The 15,663-nt window shown below is 38.9% G+C and overlaps 1 protein-coding gene and 1 pseudogene across 2 annotated transcripts in view; one reads left to right on the top strand and one right to left on the bottom strand.

The window, feature by feature from the left end:
- AEBP2 (AE binding protein 2) overlaps positions 1–15,663 on the top strand; it is a 61,048-nt gene that overhangs the window by 5,409 nt on the left and 39,976 nt on the right. The window lies entirely within an intron of this gene.
- Positions 18–1,426, bottom strand: LOC133100618 (heterogeneous nuclear ribonucleoprotein A3-like; annotated as a pseudogene).

Below are 15,663 nucleotides of genomic sequence, written 5' to 3'. Positions count from 1 at the left end.
TGATGTAATAAAAAGAAAAAGAAAAAGACAAAGCTACAACAGATAAAAGACCTCAGGAATGTACATCTAATTGACACTACATTGCATTAATCAATAGCTGCACTTTTTGCAAACTGTGGCTATGACAGTCCTGAACAAGAAGGGTTTCCTGTTTAAGCTGCAGTAACTTTTCTGACTATGGATCATCGTTCCTTCTGTGGCAGATTTTTACAGTTCCTCTAATGCATTTGGGACGACTGTCTCAAAGTAACCTGCAGCTTTCCTGACAACTCCTCGCTCTCTCTCCTGCCAAGAACTGTAGCCCTTTTCTTCTGAGTTTTTAGAACCTTCTGCTACCATATCCACCACTTCCACCACCAGATCCATAACCACCACCATAGGGACTTCCCGAGCTTCTTCCACCAAAACTGCCCCCCTTCATGGGTCCATAATTTGATTGCTGTTGTCCACTATAATTTCCAAAATCATTATAGCTCCCACCACCACCATAGTTACCTCCAAAATTTCCTCCTTCATTGTAACCATCGTATCCTCCACCACCGCCACCATATCCACCACCTTGGTTTCCATATCCTGGTCCACCACCACCATAGCCTCCTCTACTACTGTAACCAGGACCACCGCCATAGTTACCACCGTCGCCTCCAGATCCGTTATATCCACCATCACCTCCTCCATAACTACCTCTGCTGCCACCACCTCCACCACCATAGCCTCCTCTTCCACCAAAGTTTCCACCACGGCCAAAGTTACCTCCACCACCTCCAAAGTTTCCTCCACGACCCATAAAGTTGCCAGATCCACCTCCACGACCTCTTTGTGATCCAGCAGATTGCATTTCTTGTTTAGAAAGGGCCTTTTTCACTTCACAATTATGCCCATTAAGAGTGCGGTATTTCTGAACAACAATTTTATCAACTGTATCATGATCATCAAAAGTTACAAAAGCAAAACTTCTCTTTTTTTCCACTCTGCCTGTCTTCCATAACTTCTATGGTTTCAATCTTGCCATACTTTTCAAAGTAGTCTCTCAAGTTACATTCTTCTGTATCTTCTTTAATACCACCAACAAAAATTTTCTTCACTGTTAGATGGGCACCAGGCTTTACAGAATCCTCTCTAGAAACAGCTCTCTTTGGTTCCACTACACGCCCATCAACCTTGTGTGGTCGAGCACACACTGCTGCATCCACCTCTTCAACCCAAGAGTAAGTCACAAAACCAAAGCCCCTGGAACGTTTTGTTTGGGGGTCTCTCCTCACCACACAATCTGTAAGTGTGCCCCATTTCTCAAAATGTTCTCTTAAGCTATCGTCTGTAGTTTCAAGGCTCAGACCACCAATAAACAGTTTTCTCAACTGTTCTGGTTCCTTTGGATCATGGCCCTCCATTTTGAGACCGGGCTCGCCTCTTCCAACTCGAGTTCAATATGAGGCTAAACTTTTAAATCAGATTAATATTAGAAGGCTGCATGTTGAGGCTATCATCAGGATCTATTAAGGCTCTGTATGGTTGAGGCAATAAAATACTTTTATAAGAGGTAAGATTTTGCTCATACTTCATGGTGGAACTGCTTTTCACCATTCACTTTTCAGCTCTGAAGCAGCTGTTCATAGTCTCTCCAGAATCCCTGTTTTAAGCTACCTTTTAATTATGACTAAATTTAGGGAAGAGCTTCTAACAGGTCTCAGTTTTCATTGATTACGGATTGTAATTCTCAGTTAAGGAAGGTATGGCTCTGTGCTAAAAAGTAAACAACAATAAAACAACTTTCAGGATTGAGTTTATATGGAGAGATTCTAAGGGGTCATTTTACTTTTAAGAAACATTGAGACTATTGCATTGGATCAGTTAGGAAATCTTGTGTGTAAGCTAGTTTGTTACCAAGCGTAGGTATTTACTGTGTGCAGGAAGGACTCTACTGGATATTGTGGGATACAGGAAGACAAAATGCTTCCCACTTCATCCATCTTGCATATTGCTCTGAAACTTTTAATTCCAAAGTGTGGTTTTGCCATAATTCCTAGCACAAAACTTTATTGACTCTAAACAAAGTTAGAGATGTCACACCTTGCCCGTTGTATTAGCTATTTATTGCTGTGTAACAGATATCCCCCAAATTTAGCAACTTAAAACACACATTTGGTATCACATGTGGTTTCTGAAAGTCAAGAATGGAGAGGCTTAGCTCGGTGGTTATGGCTCAGAGTCTGCTGTTGCAGCGAAAGTGTTGGCCAGCACTGCAGTCATCTGAAGGCTGGACTGGGGCTGGAAATCGGCTCACTTAATGTAGCTTTTGGCAGGAGGCCTCAGTTACTCACCAGGTCAGTATCTCCATAAGGCTGTTTTTGTGTTCTTATGACATAGCAACTAATTTCCCCCAGAGCAAGTCATCTGAGAGAAAGAGAGCCAAGGATTTTATGATCTAAATATACCTGCTCACATATTCTTCATACATCTTCACTTAGCAGATACATTTTTCCTATTTTTCTTTTTATTCATACTGTGATACACAATAATTGCTTCCGATTTTTGTTGACTGAGACAACCTTTCAAAACCCATCAAAATGCCACGACAAATTCTTTCCTGGTCTTATTAAACTTGATTTTAATTTTTTTCTTTTTAATTACTGTATTTGTATTTCTTCTTTATTTTTTCATCTCAATTTCTGGCTTTGTTATGTAAGGATGTAGAATATTGCAGTATAAAAAGCCTGTAATCAAGAGTCAAAGGACACAATTCAGATTTTAGCATTGCTAGTTATATTATGATTTTAAGTAATATCTTTGACCCTTAGTTCAACTGCAAGACGACAGGGTTAGGTTTAACCATGACGGTGTTCTAAGGTCCACGTGAACTTCTGTTAAGGAGCCCTGTGGACCGTTTGGAAGAATCCATGCTGTTCAAAGCACTTGAATGCTTGCTTCATCCTTTTTGTTGTATCATGGTAGTTATGAGAGCAGGGATAGTTTAGCTCATTTAGATCTTTGTAGTATCTAGCACAGTACCTGTGTATGGTGAGTACTCAATTATTAGAATTAAATTGAAATACCTACAGTAGAATTTGTATAAAGAAGACTATAAAGTGAGGGCCAGGAATTGGTGCCTTTGGCTGGATCATTGTATTTAGTATAGTGAGTTTAAGGCCAGCTTTTCTCTGGGGGTGTACTCTAGTAAGGCCTTTGAGGTCGTATGCAAAATTTTATGTGGGCGTTTCTCTGAGAAGATGTCAGCAGTTTTTCTCAGAGTCTTAAAAGGGTTTGGTCTAAGTTAAGAATTACCAATTTAGAGGCGATCCAGAGGTGCATAATAAATACTTTTTAAATGATTGGACACCTTTGAAATTGTAAATTTCTGTAAAAAGCTTATTTTAAAAGTAAGTATAAGGATGGAAAATCTGAAGTGGATAGTCACCCGAGGGTTTTTTTTTTTAAACCACTGTTTAGAAGCATTTATTGTAGAAAAATGCCCAACATTTTATCAAAGGTACATGGAAAATTTGAAGTTAAGGAGAGAAGTATAGGGAGAAAAGTGGTTAAGAGTACAAGATGAGTCAGAATGTTTGGATTTGAATTCTGGCTCTCACTGAAGCTGGGTGACCATGGGACAGTCATTTAAGTTATTTAACGTCTTTCTACTACTTCAGGTTTCTTATCTGCAGAAGGGGGACAGTAATAGTTCCTATCCTGTAAGATAGCTATGGGGATTACATGTACAGTATTTGGCACACAATTTACTAAGCATGTATTATGTGATAGGTATTTATTCCACAGATGTACATAGAACCCCCATTATGTGCCAGGTACTATTCTAGGTGTTGGGTACACAGCAGTGACTAAAACAAAGCACCTGACCTCATGGGTGGGGGAGACAGACTGTGCACAAGAGCTGATGATAGTAAAGCTAGCATTGGTCTTTTGTTGAAGCAGTTTAAGATCTGAAATGCCAAAAGTACTGTACCAGCTGTTAAATGTGTGGCAAGTATCTGTAAATGAGTGCTGCAGAAACTTGCAAAAGGATACGCTATACCAAAATATTTCATTACAAAATCTACATTTTAATCATTTTCTTTAACATACGTGGTTGACCTAAAAGGCCTCTTAATACCTTTTATTTTTAATAGTTTTTAATATGTAAGTAATGCTGCTGATCTATTACTAAAAGGTTTTGGGATATGTTTTCTAGTAATGGTAATGGAGTTGCAGTTATCTAACCGCATACTGAGTTCATTTTTATGACTGATAGTATACATTTGTGAAAGTAATAGTGATATTGACCTTAGAACTAAATGGACAATTTTGGGCATGGATAGGAGATCAGGTAGATGTTTAGATGTTTAAAAAATCATTTTTGGGCTTCCCTGGTGGCGCAGTGGTTAAGAATCCGCCTGCCAATGCAGGGGACACGGGTTCGATTCCTGATCCGGGAAGATCCCACATGCCACGGAGCAACTAAGCCCGTGCGCCACAACTACTGAGCCTGCGCTCTAGAGCCTGCGAGCCACAAATACTGAGCCTGCGTGCCACAGCCTTGAATTCCACGCGCCTAGAGCCAATGCTCCGCGACGAGAGGCCACCGTGATGAAAAGCCCGCGCACCTCAATGAAGAGTAGCCCCTGCTCGCCGCAACTAGAGAAAACCCGTGCGCAGCAACGAAGACCCAATGCAGCCAAAAATAAATAAATAAATAAATAATTTTTTTTAAAAAGTCATTTTTGAGCATTTACTGATGGTTAGCATTTAACCCTGTTTAGTGATAAGAAAGAAATGTGCATCCCCAGATAGTTTTTAAAGAGAAGACTAAAAAGATGATTCCATTGTTCTCTAGTTTTCCTGTAAATTGTTTGTGACACAGTACATTAAAATTAAAACTGTGGAGTATTATAGTCGATGACTAAAGTTTTGATGGGAGAGGGACTGGATTTTAGGGTTAGTTGAGTGATGAAAAGAAATTTCTAGGAAGCCTAAATGAAACATAGGAAGGAAAGAGCCTAGCATATTCAGAAAACTTTCTGCCTAGATTAGAGGATCCACATTGGAACTGGGAAATAAGAATTCATGACTAAAGTGTGACCTTTCATGCCAACACAAGTGTGCCCATCTTTCTCTCTATAGGCTTGTGAATTGGATTCTTTGCCTCTCCCCAACTTCTGTCTTTGTAACTCCTAGTCATGATCAGGTCTTACCTTGAACATTTTCTCAGGCAAACTATCCCTGATTCTTTGTTGGACACATTGCTAGCCCTTTAGGTTCTGCATTGCCTTTATCACAATTTGAGTAATTATTTACTGTTCACCTCTCTTCCTAGAATGTGAGCTCCTTGAGAATAGGAACTGCGTCTGTTTTGAACATTGCACTATCTGCAGTACCTGGCACAGTGCTTGACGATCATTTTAGGTATTTTAAAATACATTTTGAATGAATGATGAAACTTGTGTTACCGGAAAATTAATCACATGTGGCAAAGGTAGAGAAGGAAAGCTGGGGAGCTGGGAGACCAATTAGGAGGTAGTAGGAGTAGTACAGGTGTGAAATAAAGGGACTTGAGCTGGGGTAGAAGTTGGGGAAAAAGTCATGCTTGGGAAACTGAATTAAAGGAAAGAAAAGCTAATTTCGTGAGTGATCAGTAAGAGAAATAGTGTTACTATTCCTGAGTAAAAATTTTTTTTCTTGAGGACATAACTGGAACAATACCTTACCATATTTTTCTAGACACATCTATCACTAAAACAGCTAAAGGAACGTTGGGTAGTGAAAGAGCATGAATCTCTAAGTCGGAAAGACTTGGCGTTATAATTTAACTTATCAGAAGTTGTTTCCTTATCTTTAAAATAGAAGTATCTGTCTCTCTGTCTCTATTTATGGCTGCATTGGGTCTTTGTTGCTGCACGTGGGCTTTCTTGAGTTGCGTTGAGCGGGGGCTGCTCTTCGTTGCGACGCACGGGCTTCTCATTGTGGTGGCTTCTCTTGTGGAGCACGGGCTCTAGGCGCGTGGGCTTCAGTAGTTGTGGCACGTGGGCTCTAGAGCGCAGGCTCAGTAGTTGTGGTGCACGGGCTTAGTTGCTCTGCAGCATGTGGGATCTTCCCGGACCAGGGCTCGAACCCATGTCCCCTACATTGGCAGGCAGATTCTTACCCACTGTGCTACCAGGGAAGCCCTAGAAGAAGTATCTTAGTGTTATGATTAAATGAGACGGAATATGTAAAGGGCCTAGGGCTGTAATTAATTCAGTGTCATTTATTTTCCCATTTCTCGTGTGTAAAATGTGGGAAGAATACTTTATTGAGAATAATCAGTATTGTAGTACTGGCATTACTAGAGACTGCCTGCAGGATATTTGGCAAATCGTTTCATTTCTCTGAACTGTAGATTGACTCTTTTTCTTTAAAGTGAGGGTTTTGGACTAAACAGTATAAAGAAACTTGGAGCTCAGATGTGATAAATCTGCTGTAGATTTGGCATGTGCTCTAATGGAAGTCAGAAGATAAATATATGTATCATATTGTGAATAAATATATGTATCATATTGTGAATCACATTCTTTTCCGTTCGCCAGCTTCTGTTTTTGTAACTACTAGTCACGATCAGGTCTTACCTTGAACATTTTCTCAGGCAGACTGTCCCCAATTGTTTGTTAGGCTCATTGCCGCACTCAAGTTCTGCATTGGCCCTATCACAATTTGAGTAAGTATTTACTGTTCATCTCTCTTGCTGGAATGTGTGCTCCCTGAGAATAGGAACCTATTCTGTATACATGCTGTGTGTGTGTGTGTGTGTCTGTGTGTCTGTGTGTTTCCTATCCTTTAGACAAACCCAGAATATTGCAGGTGTGTCTTTGCTCCATCCAGGATCTCCAAGATACTTTAGGTTCTTCTGAGTTCAAAAATCACCATAATTCTAATTCATATTTATGGCGTTGCATTGAAATATCCATTTGTGTTTGTGTTTGTCTTCTCCAGGCTATAACATTTTTAAGATTAAAATCAGGTCCTATTTATCTTTATACTTCCAGCACTTACTTGTAGTGCACTCACCTGTTACACTCTGTATATTCAGTAACTCTATAATTGGTTGAATTCAGCTGAATGTGGATGTACCTGATACATACTTCTTCTTTCTCACTGTTACTAGTGTGGCTGCATGAAACAAGGAGTTGAACCATTCTATGCCTTATTTTTTCCCCCAATTCTTTTAAGCAGCATATGTGAAAACAGTATTTGAAAAAAGTTGTGGTTATTTGAATAATTTAAAAAAAGCAGGATTTCCCAACTTATATTTTGTTTCCCAAGAAAAAAATATATTTACACACTGTTTTAGAAGAAAACCCACTATTGATTGTCTAGTTTGCTTAAGAATCTGAGACTTGAGCTTATTGAAAGGATTTGATGAAGTTCATCCACAGAACCAGTGAGGCGAGGAAGCACGCACAGACTATCTCGTCTACAGTCACACAGCTCCTGGAGAATGTTGGCAGTCCTGGCTCTAGACGTGGTCTTAGCTACTATACTTATACTGCCTGTAGGACTGTTGTAACAACCTTGACCAGGGAAGTTTAATTAAAATATCAGTAGTTTACATTAGCGGCTGTTTTAATTTTCATCCTGTCCCTTTTGCAAAGAATAACTTACGCGCTTGAGTTCATTTACAATTCTGGGCTTTATTCTCATTTGTAATTATATAGTTAGACTTTGTAACCTAGATTCCTCTTAAGACTATGAAATACAGAAGTTAATTTTTTTAAGTATTATAGGTATTCAGTCTTTAGGGGAATAGAGAGAGAGTCTTTATTGACATTTTATTTCTTTAATTTTAACACTTTTCAAAGCCCTTGACTTGTTTTCTGGTTTTCATTTATATTTTGAGTTTCTAGAAAGATAAAGTGTTACCAATTAGAGAAAACACAGATTTCAGAAGGGTATTAGTATTTCTTAGTAAATACACTTACTAGTTCATTTCTAAATTATAAAATTTTTGTCATTACAAAATTATGAATATATAAATACTTGTTAACAAGTACTGAGGGTGGGATGAATGAGCAGTAGCCTTTCTAGTGATTTACGTTCCTGTTGGCAGTCATTTGAACATGTCTTCTGAGGTGTTGAACTCTACTGTAGTTATTCTTGTCAGATATGGGTACACTGAAATGATCTGATAAAATCATTTTTATGATTTAACACTAACTTTAAAAAACACGAAATGAATATGTGATTGCTTCTGTATAAAATGGGTATTGTTTTTCATAGCAGATTTTTTAATATACCATCATTGTGTATAGACATTTTTCTGGAAACCTTTTTAAGACTGTAAAAGATGACTCCTTATAGTGTAGTTTTATTGAAGTAGAATGTTTCTAGTATTAAAATCTTTTTGAAGATAATTGCTTGCTGATCTCTTAAGCTGGATGAAAAATGTGGGTGGAGTAATCTTAAAGGGCACAGCCTAGAGATGAGAAACAAATTGAAAATAATGTGCACAGCGCATAGTGGTGATAGAAGAGTGTAACGTACTTGTTTTCCATGAACTATATTTCATCATTGTTGCATAAAGTCCCTTTTGGCCAATTTGGTGAATACTGCTGGGTCTTGGGGAAAAATCTTTTGTCTTTATTCAGTGAAATAATTGTAGGGATAGAGAGTAGTCTTTTTCTTGATTAGAAAAATCCATTTAGCTTTTTAAATTACAGTGATAATAGCTTATAATTACAGTAACAATAGTAATAATAATATCTTGGTGTTGGCTAATGATTTTTAGTGTGCCTCCAATTAATTTTAATGAATATCTCAGTGTGACAAAGCCATGTATTTTACTTGCCTTAAAAAGCCTACTTAAATTTGTCACTGAAAACTATATGAGCAGTTACTGTGTGCAAGGCACTAGCTAGGTTTAGGAGTTTACTCTGAATAAGAGGTTTATAGGTGACTCATAGTACAGATCAACCAGATCATAAAGAAGCAGAATTCCTTCCGCCTTAGGTGGGTAGGAAAGAGCTTAGGGAAGTTTGACCTGAGCATATATATAGCACATACAATAAACTAGGCACTTATCTTTCCTTTTTTTTCCCTGTTTCTGAGTTTAAAGCTCTGAAAGCCTATAGCACCACAGCAGTTTGAAAGACCAAACCAGGCAGCCTTACAGAAATCAGATGTGGTCTAAATTCCTTAATCCCAGTTAAGACCAATCTCATAACTTACTCTTTGTTTTTGATAAATAAAAACTAAAGTGTCCCCTCGTTGTTCCTGGAGTATTTTGGAGTTGGACTTTACGCTGACATTGTTTGGCTCATAATCTGGTTCAGTGGCCTAAGTTCTAAATTTGGAGCAAGTTCTACCTGAGAATAGTGTTGCTTTGTATGACTGACCTTGAATTAATTTTTTTCATGGCGCTAATTGACTTGTAGAAATCAAATTTAATAGTTCATTCTTGTAAAACCATCTGTTCAAATGAGTCAAATTACATGTAATGCTAAACATCTTGTGTGTGTGTGTGTGTGTGTGCTGTAGATGTACAAAAGCAAAGGAACAGCTTCTTGTGTGTGCACACCAGATGAAACTGTCACGTTATCTTGATATGTAATATAGGTGGCATATCAGTATTTCTTAAATTGGTAATTTACTCATTTTTCTTTTGTATCAATGTGGCAAATAGATTGTTTGGCATTAATGTTTTGTACTTGTGTGACTGGGCAAGTCACATAATTTTTGTGTTTTCGTCCTTTTTATCTGCTCAGTCTCTTTTATCTGTAAGATGAGGCTACTAATACTTGAGTATTAGTAAATAATGAGTAATTACCTCATTTGGTTGCTGTAAGCATTACATGAGTTAATACACATCAGGCATTGTTCCCGTTACTATGACTGCATGGCAATCAACTCCCAGCATTTAGTAGTTTAAAACATTATATTGCTTACAAATCTACAGTCCGAGCAGGGCTTGGCATGGTTAGATCTTCCTGCTCCACTTGGTGTCAGCTTGGAGCAGTATAAAGTCTGGGGACTGCAGTCACCAGAAGGCTTGCTTGCTCCCGAAGCTTTCACGTGTGTGGTGCCTGGGCTGAGAAGACTCAAACAGCTGGGAGCTAGAACAGCTGGGGCTCCTGGCATCTCTCTCTAGCTCTGTGTACTTTCTTCACAGGATCTTTTTAGCACAGTGGCTTCAGGGGAGCCAGATTTCTTTATAGGGTAAGTAAGTAGTTCAGGGCTCCCAAGCTGTATGTCCCAAGAGAGCCAGGCCGAGCTGTATTGCCTTTGATGACCCAGCTGTGGAAGTTCTGGCAGTGTCACTTCTGCAAGAGTTTTAGGACTGCTCAGATTCAAGGGGAGGTAGTATAGATCTCTCACTTCTTTTTTTTTTTTTTTAATTAATTAATTAATTTATTTATGGCTGTGTTGGGTCTTCGTTGCTGCACGCGGGCTTTCTCTAGTTGTGGCGAGCGGGGGCTACTCTTCGTTGTGGTGTGCGGGCTTCTCATTGTCGTGGCTTCCCTTGTTGCAGAGCACGGGCTCTAGGCGCGCGGGCTTCAGTAGTTGTGGCATGCGGGCTCAGTAGTTGTGGCTCACGGGCTCTAGAGCACAGGCTCAGTAGTCGTGGCGCACGGGCTTAGTTGCTCCGCGGCATGTGGAATCTTCCCGGATCAGGGCTCGAACCCGTGTCCCCTGCATTGGCAGGTGGATGCTTAACAACCGCGCCACCAGGGAAGTCCGATCTCTCACTTCTTGATGCCAAGCTGTAAGAAGAGGATGTGGGAAGGTGTGTGTATGGGGGTGGCTGTCTTTGGAAAATACAGTCTGACACAAGTGCAAAGAACAATGCAGGGCATATAGCAAATAGTACTTGTTAGCTGTTGTGATAAAGAATGGGAAGTCAGATTTAAAAACAGCACCTTACTTTTGTGATACAAATTTTGATATAGTAAGTTACATAATCCCTTTTTTCCTTAGGATAAAGTCGTAAGATGTAACAGGCAGGCAGTTCATAGTTTTCTTGAAGTATCTGTTTCTTTTAACTGGTTCAGTTTTAGCTTTTAATTCCTTTGTTAATGCCTAGAATAAGGAGCAGGGCACAAAATCATGGTCTCTTCCAACAAAAGGGGGCGAGGACTGGTATGGATAATTGAAGTAGAGAGTTCACTCAAAGTTGTATCATACCAGGTATACAACTTCAGACTTCTCAAAAATATAGGATTGTCACTGGTTGACCAGCAACTGGCATAATTTGACATCAGTAAGGACTTAACATCTCCTCCACAAAATGCCTTAGTCTGCCTATGATAGAATATGGTCTTTGTTTTAATTAATTGAATTGATTAGATTCAGATTTTTGAATGAAAAGATATAGGATTGTCTGACATGTTTTGTACTGTTCTGAATTTTAATAATTTTGATTACAGGTATGGGAGAGACACAGACTAATCTTTCTAGTATTGAGTGGCTATTTATTATAGATGAAAGGAACATCACCTTTTAACCAAATAATAGCTTACCTTGTTATATGATTAGATAAGGAATCCCCTGTGTGTGGTTATGTTTACCTACAATTTGGTAAGTACTTTGAAAACTATATAGTATACTTATTTCTATCCAAAGTTTATTACCAGTTACAAAATTAAGCTAAGTTTATAACTCTTGACCCTGTTAAGTGTTCCTTACTTAGACCAGTAGAATTTTTGTCTTCCTGTAGCTCGTTGCACTTTCTTCAGTCCATATGGGGAACCATGTTCCATTCTTAAAAAGTTAGAATTAGAGAATGTTTATTTTATAATAATTCAGATACAGTCTATGAACTGAAGGCTTCCTAAAGATTATGTGTTTTTCACTGATAGAACAAAAATAAAACAGCCTTGGGGAATTCCCTGGCGGTCCAGTGGTTAGAGTTCCGTGCTTCCATTGCAGGGGGCACGGGTTCGATCCCTGGTTGGAGAACTAAGATCCCGCATGCCGCGTGGCGCAGCCAAAACAAAACAAAATAGAAACAGCCTCAATCCTTTAGAGATTAAGGGGGTTCTTTTGTGGAACTTAAATCAGTAACTTCCAGATCCTGAAGAGAGTGGCTAGATGCCTTGATCATTCTGTTTTCCTACTACATTTTTAAAGTTTATGGCACTTAATCTGTATATAATAGAGCTCAGTGGTTTCTAACCTTTTAATATAAAAGTTAGTAGTTTGACAATTTTGAGGTCTGTTGTTATGAATTTTTATGTGGAACCCCAATGCATAAGATATATTAAAATGATATTTTATGAGTATTTTTTTTGTAAGTTCAAAAATTTAACAATTTATCAAGTCAATCAGAATAGGAAATTTTTTTGAGATGAACTTAAATTTGATGTGAGGTTTGTGGATGATGCAAGTTGATGTCAGTATTAGCATCCAGTTTTTTTCTTACTCTGTTTTGGCTGCTTAATCTTGAAGATGTGACTTGTGGACACGGGCAGCTTGTCTTTAGTCTCCATATACACTTTAGTTCTCCTGGCCGAGAACTATGAAAAGGGATTACCAGTATGGAAACCTTGTTTGGAAGATGCCATTACTTAATGGTTGGTCTTAATTGTCTTTACTTCATATCACAAATGCAACAGTGACCAGAATCTTTTTTTTTTTTTTTTTTTAATGCAGCAGGTTCTTATTAGTTATCTATTTTATAAATATTAGTGTGTGTATATATGTCAATCCCAAAGTGACTAGAATCTTAAAGTTAAGCAATAAAACTCTTAATATTGTTTCACGCCAGCTCTTTGATTTGTTACCAGCCACCTGGCTAGTCCCCTAGCAGAAGAGAGCATTCAGCAAGTAACTGTGAGTCTTTTTGGAAGGCATTTAATTGGATAAAGCATAAGATATGGGATTTGCAGACCTAATTTTTATATGAATGGGCAAGTGGAGGCCTAAGTTAGGGTTGGAGAAACACCAGTGCAGAGCTGCAGCTTTGCTAATTAATGACGTACTTATAGGAAATTCTGAAATTCTTATATTTTAGTTTTTTGATGACAAGAGTAAATTATATTTGATTTCACATTATACGCTTGTATCCCCTTCAGGTCCCTGTCCTCAACCCTCCTTTAAAGTTACACATACAGTAGCCTAGAAAGAGAAGGACTCAAAGTTACCAAGGAAAATTCATGCTCCAAATGAGTTTCCTCACAGATAACTGAAAAGTAGATTGCAGATAAGGCTGCCTCTACCCATTTGACCTCAAACTGAATTTCAAATTCAGCAGTTAACCTTAGAATAAAATAAAAATATTCCAGGTCAGAAACATACTCTTCTCAATCTATTTCAGAGAGACCTTTAAGCCTTGCTTTAAATATAGTCTAGATCAGTGGTTCTCAAACATTTTGCTTGTAAGGACACCTTTGCTTGCTTTCTTTTTTTTTTTTTTAATTAATTAATTTATTATTTTTATCTGTGTTGGGTCTTCGTTTCTGTGCGAGGGCTTTCTCCAGTTGCGGCGAGCGGGGGCCACTTCTCATCGCGGTGCGCGGGCCTCTCACTGTCGCGGCCTCTCTTGTTGCGGAGCACAGGCTCCAGACGCGCAGGCTCAGTAGTTGTGGCTCACGGGGCTAGTTGCTCCGCGGCATGTGGGATCCTCCCAGACCAGGGCTCGAACCTGTGTCCCCTGCATTGGCAGGCAGGCAGACTCTCAACCACTGCGCCACCAGGGAAGCCCCACCTTTGCTTTCTTAAGTATCGAAGAATATGAACTATATCTCAGTAAAGCTGTTAAAAAAGTTACTGAAGAAACCATAGAGCTTGTTTATGGACGTTACATTTATCACTATTACAGGATCAAAAATCAAAACTGAGAACATTAAAAACATTTATTTAATCTAAAAAATAAACCAATTGTATGTAACAGGAAGTTTGGTTTTCTTTTTTTTTTTTTGGCTGCGTTGTGTCTTCGTTGCTGCATACTGGCTTTCTAGTTGCGGCAAGCGGGGGCTACTCTTCATTGTGGTGCGTGGGCTTCAGTAGTTATGGCGTGCAGGCTCAGCAGTTGTGGCTCGTGAGCTTTAGAACTCAGGCTCAGTAGTTGTGGCACATGGGCTTAGTTGCTCCATGGCATGTGGGATCTTCCAGGACCAGGGATCAAACCCATGTCCCCTGCATTGGCAGGCGGATTCTTAACCACTGTGCCACCAGGGAAGTTCCAGGAAGTTTTTTTAAATGCAAAATAACTTTTCCAGTTAAAAAGAATAGAAGAATGACATTGTTTTATATTTAATGTTTGGCTTAACAACAGCCTGCATTCAGCCTGGTGCAATGAATTGATTTGGTTGAGCCATATGAAGAAAATCTGGCCTCGTGCAGATATTTAGTTGGAAAAGGAAAGAGTATTTTAATATACTTTTTAAGGTAATTGTGTGGCTATTTGATAATATACCAAAACTTGACAAGTGATAGTTTTTTTAAGTTTATTTGCAATGTGGAATCTGAAACCATGTCAACGAACTTTTCTTCCTCTGTTACATTAAGACCATGGTCTCTTCCTTCTCCATCATAACACAGCATCCGTGTATTGCTTCCTCTGCTCCTGTATCTTGTCATTTAGCAGCTGATCTTGTCAATGTTGATAGCCCTATTGACAGTGGTCACGTCCACCAAACATATGTTTTGCTTGGAAGTAATTTGAGTTATCAGAGAGGGGGCTATTCTTGTATGTATGCGTGAACTGGCCCTTGAATCCTCAAGGGAAACCATTTTATAAAATCCTTGTAGTTAGTTACTCTAGACGTTAGGGTCTGGTCTGCCAGATAGTTTCTTAACAAGGCCCATGGAAAAGAGGAAAAAGGGAATGTTGTTATGTTTAAAATGTCTTACATCCTTCCCTAAATATTGCATAGGAATCTCTAACAATGTATGTGTGGTGTTTTTTTTTTTTTTTTAACTTGCGGATTTTCTGTCATCTGTGTGTGCGTGTGTACGCGCACACACACGGTTGCTTTAGCTTACTATTCTACAATATGAGACAATTCCTTAGATAGTCTGGTCAGTTTCAGTTGGGCAATAATAATGAAAGAGATCTTTTTAGAGTCTTGCTACTTAAAATGTTGTAGCAGCATCATCAACAAGGAGGCTCTTGCTAAAAATACTGTATGTCAAGTCTTACCCCAAACCCACCGGATCAGAATCTGCAATTAATAAGATCACAGATGTTCATATACATATTAGTTTGAACAGCACTGCTTTAAATTATTGAAACTATTTGAATAGAGTGAGTGCTTTTTCTGGCTTAGGTTTTCTTAAAAATACTAGGCTGCTTTTGTTCACATTTTACAGAATCAGTAAGTTCATTGGGAAGGAGAACTAACTGAATGAAAGATCTTAATATATGCTTGAACGTAGACACAAGGTCAGGTGGAATGTCACCTTTTAGTTCTGAGCATCTTGTTATCCTACTATTATAGGAAGAAGGACACTGCTTTCTATGAAATCTTTATCTATCTCAGGGTCCTGTCAAAATCAGAAATAGCTTGTAACTCATCTCCTGTGCTCTCCTGCATCAGGACTGTTGCCTTTATCAGTCTTAAGACTGGAGAGAACCACTGATTCCGGCATGGATCTGGGGCCAAAGGTAGCCTGGAGGTTTAGGATTAGACACTTTCTAGAAGTTGGAGGAGCCAAGAAGGGATCGTGAGGCAGGACTCCAGTTTGCCCTGCTGGGCTCTG

Source organism: Eubalaena glacialis, chromosome 11 (genome assembly GCF_028564815.1).
Source record: "Eubalaena glacialis isolate mEubGla1 chromosome 11, mEubGla1.1.hap2.+ XY, whole genome shotgun sequence".
NCBI classification, from domain to species: domain Eukaryota; kingdom Metazoa; phylum Chordata; class Mammalia; order Artiodactyla; family Balaenidae; genus Eubalaena; species Eubalaena glacialis.
The sequence above is the reverse complement of the archived record's forward strand: the minus strand, read 5'-3'. Positions and strand labels throughout refer to the sequence as shown.